At 43.6% G+C, this 13,507-nt stretch overlaps 1 pseudogene across 1 annotated transcript in view; it reads right to left on the reverse strand.

Moving 5' to 3' along the window:
• The window catches only part of LOC311228225 (aspartate--tRNA ligase, cytoplasmic-like), a 159,489-nt pseudogene that overhangs the window by 13,716 nt on the left and 132,266 nt on the right, over positions 1 to 13,507 (reverse strand). Inside the window, exons 9-10 of the transcript XR_014621054.1 lie at positions 8,733 to 8,844; positions 3,042 to 3,176 (exon numbers count right to left, since the gene is read on the reverse strand). The product of XR_014621054.1 is annotated as an aspartate--tRNA ligase, cytoplasmic-like (transcript). The remainder of the gene's footprint in view (positions 1 to 3,041; positions 3,177 to 8,732; positions 8,845 to 13,507) is intronic.

Below are 13,507 nucleotides of genomic sequence, written 5' to 3' on the forward strand. Positions count from 1 at the left end.
AGCTTGTGGTTTGGTCAACAAAATGTTTGATAAAAACGCTAAAACTGGGTCAATTTCGATAATTTTGTCCCCCCTCTTCATGAAAGTCAGCGTTGGCCTAGTCACATTATTTATTGAACAAAAATACAACCTGCAAGTTGGCCTTTAAGGAAAATGACTATGAATAAAGTAATTATACACAAATTGTTGGGGGAACCATGCAAAGGTATGGATGTTTACTATACTGTCGTATATATAGTAATAAATACTATACTGTCGTATATATAGTAATAAATACTATACTGTCGTAAATATAGTAATAAATACTATACTGTCGTATATATAGTAATAAATACTATACTGTCGTAAATATAGTAATAAATACTATACTGTCGTATATATAGTAATAAATACTATACTGTCGTATATATATTTGGGATGGGCGTGAGTAATCGATTACTCGTGGCTATGAGACAACTCTATCTTAAATGATTAATAATTTTTATGAAAGAAAACTAAAATATTTTTTTCACATGTATGTGTAAGATTATAACTGTTTGTTGGTTTCATTAGACATATACGGGAATGAACAAAATTACGTTTTAATAATAATAAAAAAAAATTAAATAAAAAGGTTATTTATATATATATTTTTTTTCCCTCCACGAGTAATACACGATTAATCGAGTATATCATGCGATCAATCGATCTGGATATATATTTTTTTAAATGCCCATCCGTAATATATAGTAATAAATACTATACTGTCGTATATATAGTAATAAATAAAGTAATGAATATAGTCATTTGTACTGGAAAAAAACAAATAGCGTTATACTGTCAATCACCCAGCTCTACTGAAGGAGCTGTAACTGCATCCTGCCCCTTTATGTAGATTTAACTGCATCCTGCCCCTTTATGTAGATTTAACTGCATCCTGCCCCTTTATGTAGATTTAACTGCATCCTGCCCCTTTATGTAGATTTAACTGCATCCTGCCCCTTTATGTAGATTTAACTGCATCCTGCCCCTTTATGTAGATTTCCTAGCAGACAGTGGTGCTATTGAGCCATCTATACAACTGGGAATGATAATCTATAACTCTGAATCATACACTAGTCACTAGGGGTGTAACGATGCGACCTCACAGCGATTACATTCGATTACGATTTTTTTTTTTTTTTATCTACTTTTTCTCCCATTTTCTATTTTTCTCCCATCCCAATTTCGTATCATCCAATTCTACCCTCCCTTGTCTCGAACGCTGTTAGGCCATGCCTCCCACAAGCCGGCTGCAATGTGGACGAAGCCTTACATCACGTGTCCCCTCCGGTACTCGAGGAGGCAGCCGTCGCATATTTTCACCTGCACAGCGTGATCTCTCAGCGTTGGGGGTCTGCGTGGGAGGGCACGCCGCCCCCATCGCTTCCTGATTCTGCTGCGCAGGCGCACCAACCGACCTGTAGGAGTCGCTGTCCACAACGTCCGATCCCCACCCATCAGCTTTCCCACCCCTAACACTGCCAATTGTGTTAGTATGAACGACCAGCCAAGCTGATAGCAATGCGGAGAGCTGGGCTCGAACCCAGCGTCTCCTGCATTGGTGGTGAGCGCCTTGCCCACTGCACCACCTAGCCGCCCATTCGATTACGATTCTTCAGGCAACGATTCAATGCATCATTAAATCTCTTCATTTGACCACGATTCGATTCGCTCAGACAGAGGAAGGGGAGGGGTCTCAGACAGAGGAAGGGGAGGGGTCACAGACAGAGGAAGGGGAGGAGTCTCAGACAGAGGAAGGGGAGGGGTCACAGACAGAGGAAGGGGAGGGGTCACAGACAGAGGAAGGGGAGGAGTCACAGACAGAGGAAGGGGAGGAGAATTCGGACTGAAATAGACAGGGCGAGGGGCGACAGTGGTTCGGGAGGTAGAGCAGTCGTCTGGTAATCTGTCAGGTTACCGGTTCGATTCCCGCCCCTCCCGGGGAGCGTGTCGAAGTGTCCTTGAGCAAGACACTTAACCCCTAATTGCTGAGCAGGTTGGCAACCTTGAGTGAACGGGTCAAATGTGAGGAACAAATTGTGAAGCGCTTTGGATAAAAGCGATATATAAATGCAGCCATTTTACCATTTACCAATGGCAGCTTATACCTCACAGTCTCATGGCACTGAGCAGGTTGTTACCTGGGCCCACAGTCTCATGTAGGGATGAACGATTCATCGATTTTAAATCAAAATCACGATTTGGAATGATGCAATTATCAAATCGCAAAAAATAAATAAAAAAATCGCAATTTATTTTATTTGTTATTATTTGTTTAACCAGGAAGTCCCATTGAGATACAAGATCGGTTTGGGAGAGGGAGGTAAGGGGTTTTAGATTGTGTGTTGTGAAGTTTAGACTTCAGAGAGTAAAGTACAGAAAAGATTTACCGTTGGGTACCGGTATCCATTCCCAGGTAAAAAGAAAAATTTTCAGGCTCGGTGTCCCGAACGTGTGTAGTCTTTTACCAACGCACTTTCAGTTCCGCGTTCGGGTTCCGCGATCTGATTGGCCACTGACGTTTCTCTCAACGCCAATCGCGTTACGCCTAGTTCTGGCTCTAACAGCCTGCTAGCTAGCTAACGCCTAGTTCTATCACTGGTTAAGCTTGGCGACTCTTTCGAAGTTGGTTAAGGTTAGAGTTTGGAATCAGGGCAGGCGTTCTATCGCCCTGCTCTAAACCAAACTCCAACCTTAACCAACTTCGAAAGAGTCACCAAGCTTAACCAGTGATAGAACTAGGCGTAACGCGATTGGCGCTGAGAGAAACGTCAGTGGCCAATCAGATCGCGGAAAACTGAAAGTGGGTTGGTAAAAGACTACATGCGTCTCGAACAGACCCACCGCGTAGGCCAGATGCAAGCCGCATTTTACAATAAACCTCTGTGGGGCTGCTTACATTTTATTTTATTTTTAATCGCACATTTTATCGCAATCGCAATATCTGTCCGAAAAATCGCAATTAGATTATTTCCCAAAATTGTGCAGCCCTAGTCACATGGCACTGAACAGCTTGTTACCTGGGCCCACGCAGAACACCTTGTCGAAGTCGGCACAGATGCACATCTGCTTGTAGAGCTGCGGGGACTGGGCCAGGTAGGCGCTGGTCTTGAAGTAGGACACAGTGAACACATTGGCACCGCCCTCGCTGGCAGCTGGAAGGTAAAAAATAAACAACAAACAAAAAAAACACGAAATTGTTATTTTCTGTTTCAGTTTAAATTCTGTTAAAATGTTTCAGTTTCAGTTAAATTCAGTTATTCTTTTTAATAGAATGGATCATTAAAATCAAATGGTATTGGGGCGGCCGGGTAGCGCAGCGGACTAAGCGTCTGTCTACCACCACAGAGCCAGTGGGATCGAATCCAGCTGCGGTACCTCCGGCTTGGCCGACCGTCCATACTGACACAATTGGCGGTTAGCGGGTGGGAAGCCGGCGAGGGTGGGTCCTGGTCGTTGTAATCAGCGACTCCTACAGTTCGGTCGGGGCGCCTGCACAGCGAGGGAAGGATCTGGGAGAGGTAGTGTGATCCTTCAACACGTTACACTCCCCCAGTGAGAGTCCGCGCTGCCAGGTGAAAGGAAGTGGTGGGCTGGGTACACATGTGTCGGAGGAAGCATGTGATAGTCTCCGCCCTCCCAGACCGACGGTAGGGGGTCGAGTGCGCAACGACCAGGAAGGGGATTGGGAATTGGCATAACGACTAACATTGGGAGGGGAGAAAAACGGAAAAAGAAAGGGGGAAAAAGAGAAGTTATAAAAAGAAAAAAAAAAAAAAAAAAAAAAGGGGGGTATTGCACATAAATAGGCACTTCAGATAATCCTTCAGAACGTTGATCGGCTCAGCTGACTGACAATAAATAATCAAATAATAATACAAAATAAAAAAATTATAATTATTATTATTTTCGACTCCGACATGAAAATCGAATGTGGAGACTGGCACGACTAAAGGGGGTGATAATGACAACTTTTAATAAAAAATTTACAAATCTTATAAAGTCTTAAAGGGGCACTTCACCAAAAGAAACCTGCAGATTTATTTTGCACATAATCTCACACACGTCCAAAAACTCAGTGACAGTTTGGCACACATTCATTTAGTTCGACAGGCTATTGAGAGTAAATGAGTTATGAATGAATATGGCCACCGGTGATGTCATCAGGGACATTGACATCCTTGTGTTGTGTTATAATTACAGCTCAATGAAATGATGAACATGTTTTATATTTATTATAGGGACTGTTACCGTATAATTTCATTGTAATGCTGTAATTAACACAACACAAGATCCAATGTCCCCGATGACATCACTGGGGGCCATATTCAAACTCATTTACTCTCAATAACTGTCAAACTAAATCAATGTGCAAAACACTTTTGGGATGTGTGTGTGATTATGTGCAAAATATAAGATAAAAAATATAAAAAGTACGCCACAGCACTTTCTGTTCAGCTACTTTCTACCAACAAATAATAAATATGTGTCACATGAATGTTTTCGTATTTGACACTTGCATCAGTGTATTATTTGATTATGTAACGTGTGTGTTGTTCACTGTATGGGAGGTGGCAGGAGCGTGTGGTTTTCAGAAAGCACACCGCAGATCCTCACAGATGCCTCCAACGGAAGAAGCATGTTTGAAAAAAGGCGGCAGATTTAAAATTCTGATGAAAAAGATGAGGAAGTGAAAGTGACTCAGTTTCACCACAAGCTCAATTCAAACCCGAGAACCAGACCATAGTTCAGTGCAGGGGTGTAAAGTACTTGAGTAATTGTACTTCGTTACAATACTTAAGTACTCAAACAATCAATCAATCAAATGTATTTGTATAGCACATTTAGACATGACTGACACTTACTTGTGAACCAAAGTGCTTCACAGTAAGTCGCATAGCTAAAAACAAAGGAAAGTGCTAAAGTATAGAATAAACAGAAAATATAAACAACCAACGGACAGACAAAGAAACAAAACAACACGTCAACAAGCAAGGCGAGAGTCAGAGTGAGTCGGGGAAGGCCAGGCGGTATAGATGGGTGTTGAGTTCAGATTTAAAAGACTCGATGGAGGGGGCAGATTTGATGGACGTGGGGATGCTGTTCCAGAGGTCTAGTCTCTAGTCTAGTACAGGGGTGATGTGAGCTCTCTTCCGGGTGATTGATTGATTGATTGATTGAAAACTTTATTAACAGATTGCAGAATGGGTACAATACAGTACAGCTCAATACACACAATTGTTAAGGGGATGCAGACCAGAGAAAGATTTTCGTCTTGTTTACATCAGGGTCCCCCATTTTCAATTCATCAGGACATATATGACATACATGACATACAGATAGTCAGTACTGCTACATCTATACATTCATGACATACCAGATTTGCAAATACAGTACTGTTTGTGATACAGAAGGAGTCAAGAAAAGGGAGTATATACATTTGACGTAGAAACTGTACATTGGAGGAGGTTGGGTGGGGGGGGGGGTTGGGTACGTTGGGATATTGACAACCATACTGGGTAATTTACATTGGAGGTGGTTGGGGGGGCACACTGTATAAACAAGCAAAACTGTACATTGAGGGGGGGGGGGGGGGGAGACACTGTACAAACAAACAAAATTGTACATTGGACTATTGACAAAACCATACTAGGTAAATGACATTGGAGGGGGTTGGGTTAGGATATTTACAGGGGCCAGTGTTGAATTGCAGTCTCCCGTAGGTGTCCCTTGAGAGAGGTTTTGAAAGTGGGTAGTGATCCACATTCCTTTACAGCTTTGGGTAGGGCGTTCCACATTGATGTGGCATAATTGCGACGTGTTTAGTCCCTTATTTGAGCCGAATCTGGGTTTAACATGATTTGTGGAGCTCCCTCTGGTGTTGTGATCGTGGTATTCACTGACCTTTGGGAAGTATTTTGACATGTACATGGGTACCTTGGTCGTGTAGTGTATCTTGTAGACCAGGCCCATTGCAAGTTGCTGTACTCTGTCGTCTACTCTAAGCCATCCTAGGTTGTCAAAGTGGGCAGGGGTGAGGTGGGTTCTAGGAGTAAGGTCAAGCAGTAGTCTGACCAGTTTGTTTTGAGATGTTTGTAATTTTGTTTTTAGCGCCTTTGAGGTGCTTTGGTACCATGAGGTGCAAGCATAGTCGTAGTACCCCTGAATGAGTGCTCCTGCCAGAGTCTTCAGGGTATTCTTGTTTACCAGAGAGGAGATCCGGTACAAGAATCGAGTTTGTTGGTTGACTTTCTTTATTACATTGGATGCCATTTTGTCACAGGAGGGTACCTGTGAGCAGTCTAGTACAGGGGTGATGTGAGCTCTCTTCCGGGTACCTGAGCAGTCTAGCACACGGGTGATGTGAGCTCTCTTCCGGGTACCTGTGAGCAGTCTAGCGGCAGCGTTCTGCGTACTGTACTGTCTTTACTCGAGTATTATTAGGTTTGTATACTTGTACTCAATTACATTTTAGAGGGGAAAAACATACTTTTTACTCCTTACAAAGTACAAATCTCCGCAGGAGATGCTGGGTTCGAGCCCAGCTCTCGGCGTTGCTTCCGGCTTGGCTGGTCGTTCATACTAATACAATTGGCAGTATTAGGGGGTGGGAAAACCGGTGGGTGGGGATCGGACGTTGTGGACAGCGACTCCTACAGGTCGGTTGGTGCGCCTGTACAGCAGAATCAGGAAGTAACGGGGGCAGCGTGAGCCTCCCACGCGTTACTCCTCGCCGCTGAGAGATCGTGCTGTGCAGGTGAAAAGATGCGACGGCTGCCTCCTCGTGTACCGGAGGGGACACGTGATGCAAGGCTTCATCCACATTGCAGCCGACCAGTGGGAGGCATAGTCTAGCAACGTTCGAGACAGGGGAGGGAAGAATTGGATAATACGAAAATTGGGATGGGAGAAAAATAGAAAAATGGGGAGAAAGAGTGAAAAAAAAATAAAAAAAAATAAAAAAAAAAGTACAAATCTCGCAGGTCCAACTATTTTAATTCATGTATTTTTTTCTCTGGCCGAACTAACATTAACGTTATTTCCCCGTGAGGGATTAATAAAAGATATCCTTATCCTTATCCTGCGGCCGCGCTTTATTTAAAAACAGCCAATCAAATCCCCATCAATGGAAAATGAACCCGCCCATACCCATGCTGATTGGTCCTTGTGCAAGACTAGAAAGCGGGGATCTTTGATTAAACACCTGCTATCAGAAGAATAGACAGTCAGGAGGTGGAGAGGAAAGGAGGGAGGAGGAGGAGGTGGAGAGGAAAGGAGTGAGGAGGAGGTGGAGAGGAAAGGAGTGAGGAGGAGGAGGTGGAGAGGAAAGGAGTGAGGAGGAGGTGGAGAGGAAAGGAGTGAGGAGGAGGAGGAGGTGGAGAGGAAAGGAGTGAGGAGGAGGAGGTGGAGAGGAAAGGAGTGAGGAGGAAGAGGTGGAGAGGAAAGGAGGGAGGAGGAGGAGGTGGAGAGGAAAGGAGTGAGGAGGAGGAGGTGGAGAGGAAAGGAGTGAGGAGGAGGAGGTGGAGAGGAAAGGAGTGAGGAGGAGGAGGTGGAGAGGAACGGAGAGAGGAGGAGGTGGAGAGGAAAGGAGTGAGGAGGAGGAGGTGGAGAGGAAAGGAGTGAGGAGGAGGAGAGGAAAGGAGAGAGGAGGAGGAGGAGGTGGAGAGGAAAGGAGAGAGACGGCTAAGGTTAGAGGAATCTGTGTGGGATTGGATCAATGTGCCCAGCGCTCCCTGCAGCCCTGCAGCTTGGCAACACGCCTCATTGGCCTTGTGGCCCAACAGTGTTCCACCATCATCGTGCCTCATGTACATATCCACCCAGAGGCTGTTTTACAAGCAGCGCTGGTTCTGGATGTTCAGTTCATGACTTGTACCGCAGACACAGACCGACGGAACGTGCAGACAGGCAGGCAGACAGGCAGGCAGACAGACAGGCAGACAGACAGGCAGACAGACAGGCAGACAGGCAGGCAGACAGACAGACAGGCAGACAGGCAGACAGACAGACAGACAGGCAGACAGACAGACATACAGACAGGCAGGCAGACAGGCAGACAGACAGACAGGCAGACAGACAGGCAGGCAGACAGGCAGGCAGACAGGCAGGCAGACAGACAGACAGACAGACAGGCAGATGAAACCCGTCACAGCGCGTGAGTCATGCCCGTAGGTGGTACCACAGAGAACACACCTCTTTCAAAACATCTCATCAAACAAACAAAAACATGCAATGCATGTCAAACTTTATTCATTGCCTACAGGGCGTTGGTACAAACACTCATAGCTAGTGAGAATGAAACAAACAAGGTGCAAGTCATCGGTGCAAAAACATACTTGACTATGTTACTATGACTGTCATCACTAGGGCTGGAGTTTAAAAACACGCTTATTGAATCCAAATCCTTTCAAATCACTTATAGAATCCTTTTTTTGAGTGCAGTAAATAAATCTGCTTCCAGCATGTGGTACTGGGGGTTGAGGGGAGACGTAGGAGAGAGAGAGAGAGAGAGAGAGAGAGAGAGAGAGAGAGAGAGAGAGAGAGAGAGAGAGAGAGAGAGAGAGAGAGAGAGAGAGAGAGAGAGAGAGAGAGAGAGAGAGAGAGAGCGAGAGAGAGAGAGCGAGAGCGGGAAAACGGAGAGCTTGTGTCGTCGGCCTTCATCGGAATGTAAACCCAGGACTTGTCACGGCAGCACGGAACAGAGTCGGTACCTGAGATGATTTTGGGCGTCTGGATCTCCACAAAACCCTTCTGGGTGAGCGTGTCTCGGAAGAGCATGCACACTCCTGCCTGCAGGCGGAAGATGGCTTGGCTGGTCGTTGTCTGAACGAGAGAGTAAACAGAGAGAGAGAGAGAGAACATGGCTGGTCTGAACGAGAGAGTAAACAGAGAGAGAGAGAGAGAACATGGCTGGTCTGAATGAGAGAGTAAACTGAGAGAGAGAGAGAGAACATGGCTGGTCTGAATGAGAGAGTAAACCGAGAGAGAGAGAGAGAACATGGCTGGTCTGAATGAGAGAGTAAACAGAGAGAGAGAGAACATGGCTGGTCTGAATGAGAGAGTAAACAGAGAGAGAGAGAACATGGCTGGTCTGAATGAGAGAGTAAACAGAGAGAGAGAACATGGCTGGTCTGAATGAGAGAGTAAACAGAGAGAGAGAGAGAGAGAGAGAGAGAGAACATGGCTGGTCTGAATGAGAGAGTAAACAGAGAGAGAGAGAGAGAACATGGCTGGTCTGAATGAGAGAGTAAACAGAGAGAGAGAAAGAGAGAGAACATGGCTGGTCTGTACGAGAGAGTAAACAGAGAGAGAGAACATGGCTGGTCTGAATGAGAGAGTAAACAGAGAGAGAGAGAGAGAACATGGCTGGTCTGTACGAGAGAGTAAACAGAGAGAGAGAACATGGCTGGTCTGAATGAGAGAGTAAACAGAGAGAGAGAGAGAGAACATGGCTTGGGCTGGTCTGTATGAGAGTTCCGATTCAGATTCCTTTATCAGTGTTTCCCCTACCATTGCCTTGGCCCGCCCCGCCAACGGGACCCCCCCTGAACAAATGATATATAAAAATAAAATTATAAAAAAAAAGAAAGACAAAATATTTTTTTCTTTTGGTTTGCTTTAATCACAGTAACGCTGGCGAGCTAGCTAAATTATATAAAAACCACCTGGATAGTTGATATAAGTTGATATATGAACTGGATAGTTTATATAAGCCATTCTCCCTTTCTGCGTGTGTGTTCTGTGTGTGTGCGCGCGTGCCCGTCCCAATTCTGGTCTTTGGAAAGTTTGATATTTACTGAGGATGGCCAGATAATGTGGATATTTAAACTTTACTGCGCGCGTCTATGACGACACTGTTGACACCACGTATCCGTGACACGCGCGCCCCGCGACAACACTAAACGTTTTGGGGGGCCTACCACCGCCCCTGAAAAAAATCCTAGGGGAAACACTGCTTTATTGTCACTTATTTCAGTACTTTACAGCAAGAACAGTGAAATTCTATTTATGGTGGTCCCTCGATCATAGCAGCTTCTATCTTAATAATAAGATAGATTCTTAATAATAAAATAAGATACAAATAAAATAGATTTTGCATAGAATAAAATAAGATGACTAAACATAAAGATTACTATACAGTTCTAAAAGTGTGCAGTGCAGATCAGGATGTAGATATTATACTATATCAATTTTAAATAACAGAGATGGCTATGTACAGTTAAAAATAATTAGTGATGTGCACATTTTTTAGCAGTGCAAAATGCAATATGAGTAAACAGAGAGAGGAGGGTACACACACACGCACGCACACACACGTACACACACACGGGGAGAAGCATTTACACACACACTATGATTCATCCCATTTATTACACAATCACAGAAAAAGAGGAGAAAACATGGACTGCAGGTTTATGTTCGTGCATGTCTGTCTCATCTAGAGTTCCCGGAGTTCCTAAGGAAAGATAAACATAATAATTTAACGTGTGTGTATATATATATATATGCTGATGATGTAAACCTGCTTAACCCTTTCACTGCCGCACTACCAACCGGTTAACCCTTTCACTGCGACGATACACAGAAGGTTAACCCTTTCACTGCCACACGACAGCAGGTTAACCCTTTCACTGCCTTTCACTTTACTATCACACTACCGACGGTAACCGACGGTTAGTGTGATAGTAAAGGGTTAACCTTCTGTAGTGCGGCAGTGAAAGGGTTAATTATACCGACAGGCTTACGGAATAACCTGGATGACTTGAGCGTTGGGGGGGGGGGGGGGGTGTTCTAAGGCTATAGAGTGTGTCTCAATGCGTGTGTGTGTGTGTGTGTGTGTGTGTGTGTGTGTGTGTGTGTGTGTACACTCCCCTGGTCACATGACTCTTCTAGACACTCTCTCCGCCCCCCTTGGTACGTCAGGCTCTGCCTCTGGCCCTCTGCTCCGACACAAAGGATCCATGTTGGTGGAGAGGCTCATATTTCTCTCCCTCTCTTTACAGGAGAATGGGGCGTTGTCTAGACTTTCTCCGTCATTGTCAAGACGAGGGGAGTTATTATGACACAATACTGGCGCGCTAATCAATCTGCAGACAATGCCCCGCAGGTCTGTGTAGTCAATTATATTTAAAAAAGAGATTATTCACGTTATCTGAATCTCATTAAATACACAGGACAAGAACAAAAAGAGGATTGTTGTGGCAATGGATGGTGATAGAGAGTGAGTGAGATGGATCATTAAAAACTTCAGATATCGTCGTCACGATCAACTCCAACGAAACGGGATAAAAGAATCTTAACACTTTCAGTGCCAGCAGGGGGCGCACGATTTAGTGCTTGAATGCCCACCATCCACTTCAATGTTAGCGTTAATAACGCCTAATCTATGTTTTAAATCTATGTGTCTAAGTAATCTGCCCGTCGCTTATCAATGACACGTTTTCCAGTCAACATTGTCGAAGCGGATTGTTTTTTTATCGGTTCAGCCCTCGTTTTCAAGGAAAGTAAAAATGTCCCTGGTCTGTTACATTATGTCCTGGTCTGTTACATTATGTCCTGGTCTGTTACATTATGTCCTGGTCTGTTACATTATGTCATGTGTTACATTATGTCCTGGTCTGTTACATTATGTCCTGGTCTGTTACATTGTGCCATGTGTTACATTATGTCCTGGTCTGTTACATTATGTCATGTGTTACATTATGTCCTGGTCTGTTACATTATGTCATGTGTTACATTATGTCCTGGTCTGTTACATTATGTCATGTGTTACATTATGTCCTGGTCTGTTACATTATGTACTGGTCTGTTACATTATGTCCTGGTCTGGTCTGTTACATTATGTCCTGGTCTGTTACATTATGTCATGTGTTACATTATGTCCTGGTCTGTTACATTATGTCCTGGTCTGTCCTGGTCTGTTACATTATGTCCTGGTCTGTTACATTATGTTCTGGTCTGTTACATTATGTCCTGGTCTGTTACATTATGTCCTGGTCTGTTACATTATGTCCTGGTCTGTTACATTATGTCCTGGTCTGTTACATTATGTCATGTGTTACATTATGTCCTGGTCTGTTACATTATGTCCTGGTCTGTTACATTATGTCCTGGTCTGTTACATTATGTCCTGGTCTGTTACATTATGTCCTGGTCTGTTACATTATGTCCTGGTCTGTTACATTATGTCATGTGTTACATTATGTCCTGGTATGTTACATTATGTCATGTGTTACATTATGTCCTGGTCTGTTACATTATGTCCTGGTCTGTTACATTATGTCCTGGTCTGTTACATTATGTCATGTGTTACATTATGTCCTGGTCTGTTACATTATGTCCTGGTCTGTTACATTATGTCCCTGGTCTGTTACATTATGTCCTGGTCTGTTACATTATGTCCTGGTCTGTTACATTATGTCATGTGTTACATTATGTCCTGGTCTGTTACATTATGTCATGTGTTACATTATGTCATGGTCTGTTACATTATGTCATGTGTTACATTATGTCCTGGTCTGTTACATTATGTCCTGGTCTGTTACATTACATCCTGGTCTGTTACATTATGTCCTGGTCTGTTACATTATGTCATGTGTTACATTATGTCCTGGTCTGTTACATTATGTCATGTGTTACATTATGTCCTGGTCTGTTACATTATGTCATGTGTTACATTATGTCCTGGTCTGTTACATTATGCCCTGGTCTGTTACATTATGTCCTGGTCTGTTACATTACATCCTGGTCTGTTACATTATGTCCTGGTCTGTTACATTATGTCATGTGTTACATTATGTCCTGGTCTGTTACATTATGTCCTGGTCTGTTACATTATGTCCTGGTCTGTTACATTACGTCCTGGTCTGTTACATTATGTCCTGGTCTGTTACATTATGTCCTGGTCTGTTACATTACATCCTGGTCTGTTACATTATGTCCTGGTCTGTTACATTATGTCCTGGTCTGTTACATTATGTCATGTGTTACATTATGTCCTGGTCTGTTACATTATGTCCTGGTCTGTTACATTATGTCCTGGTCTGTTACATTATGTCATGTGTTACATTATGTCCTGGTCTGTTACATTATGTCCTGGTCTGTTACATTATGTCCTGGTCTGTTACATTATGTCATGTGTTACATTATGTCATGTGTTACATTATGTCCTGGTCTGTTACATTATGTCCTGGTCTGTTACATTATGTCCTGGTCTGTTACATTATGTCATGGTCTGTTACATTATGTCCTGGTCTGTTACATTATGTCCTGGTCTGTTACATTATGTCATGTGTTACATTATGTCATGTGTTACATTGTGTCCTGGTCTGTTACATTATGTCCTGGTCTGTTACATTATGTCCTGGTCTGTTACATTATGTCATGGTCTGTTACATTATGTCCTGGTCTGTTACATTATGTCCTGGTCTGTTACATTATGTTATGTGTTACATTATGTCCTGGTCTGTTACATTATGTCATGTGG

The sequence above is a fragment of the Notolepis coatsorum genome (genome assembly GCF_963971535.1).
Source record: "Notolepis coatsorum genome assembly, chromosome: 5".
Taxonomy (NCBI): domain Eukaryota; kingdom Metazoa; phylum Chordata; class Actinopteri; order Aulopiformes; family Paralepididae; genus Notolepis; species Notolepis coatsorum.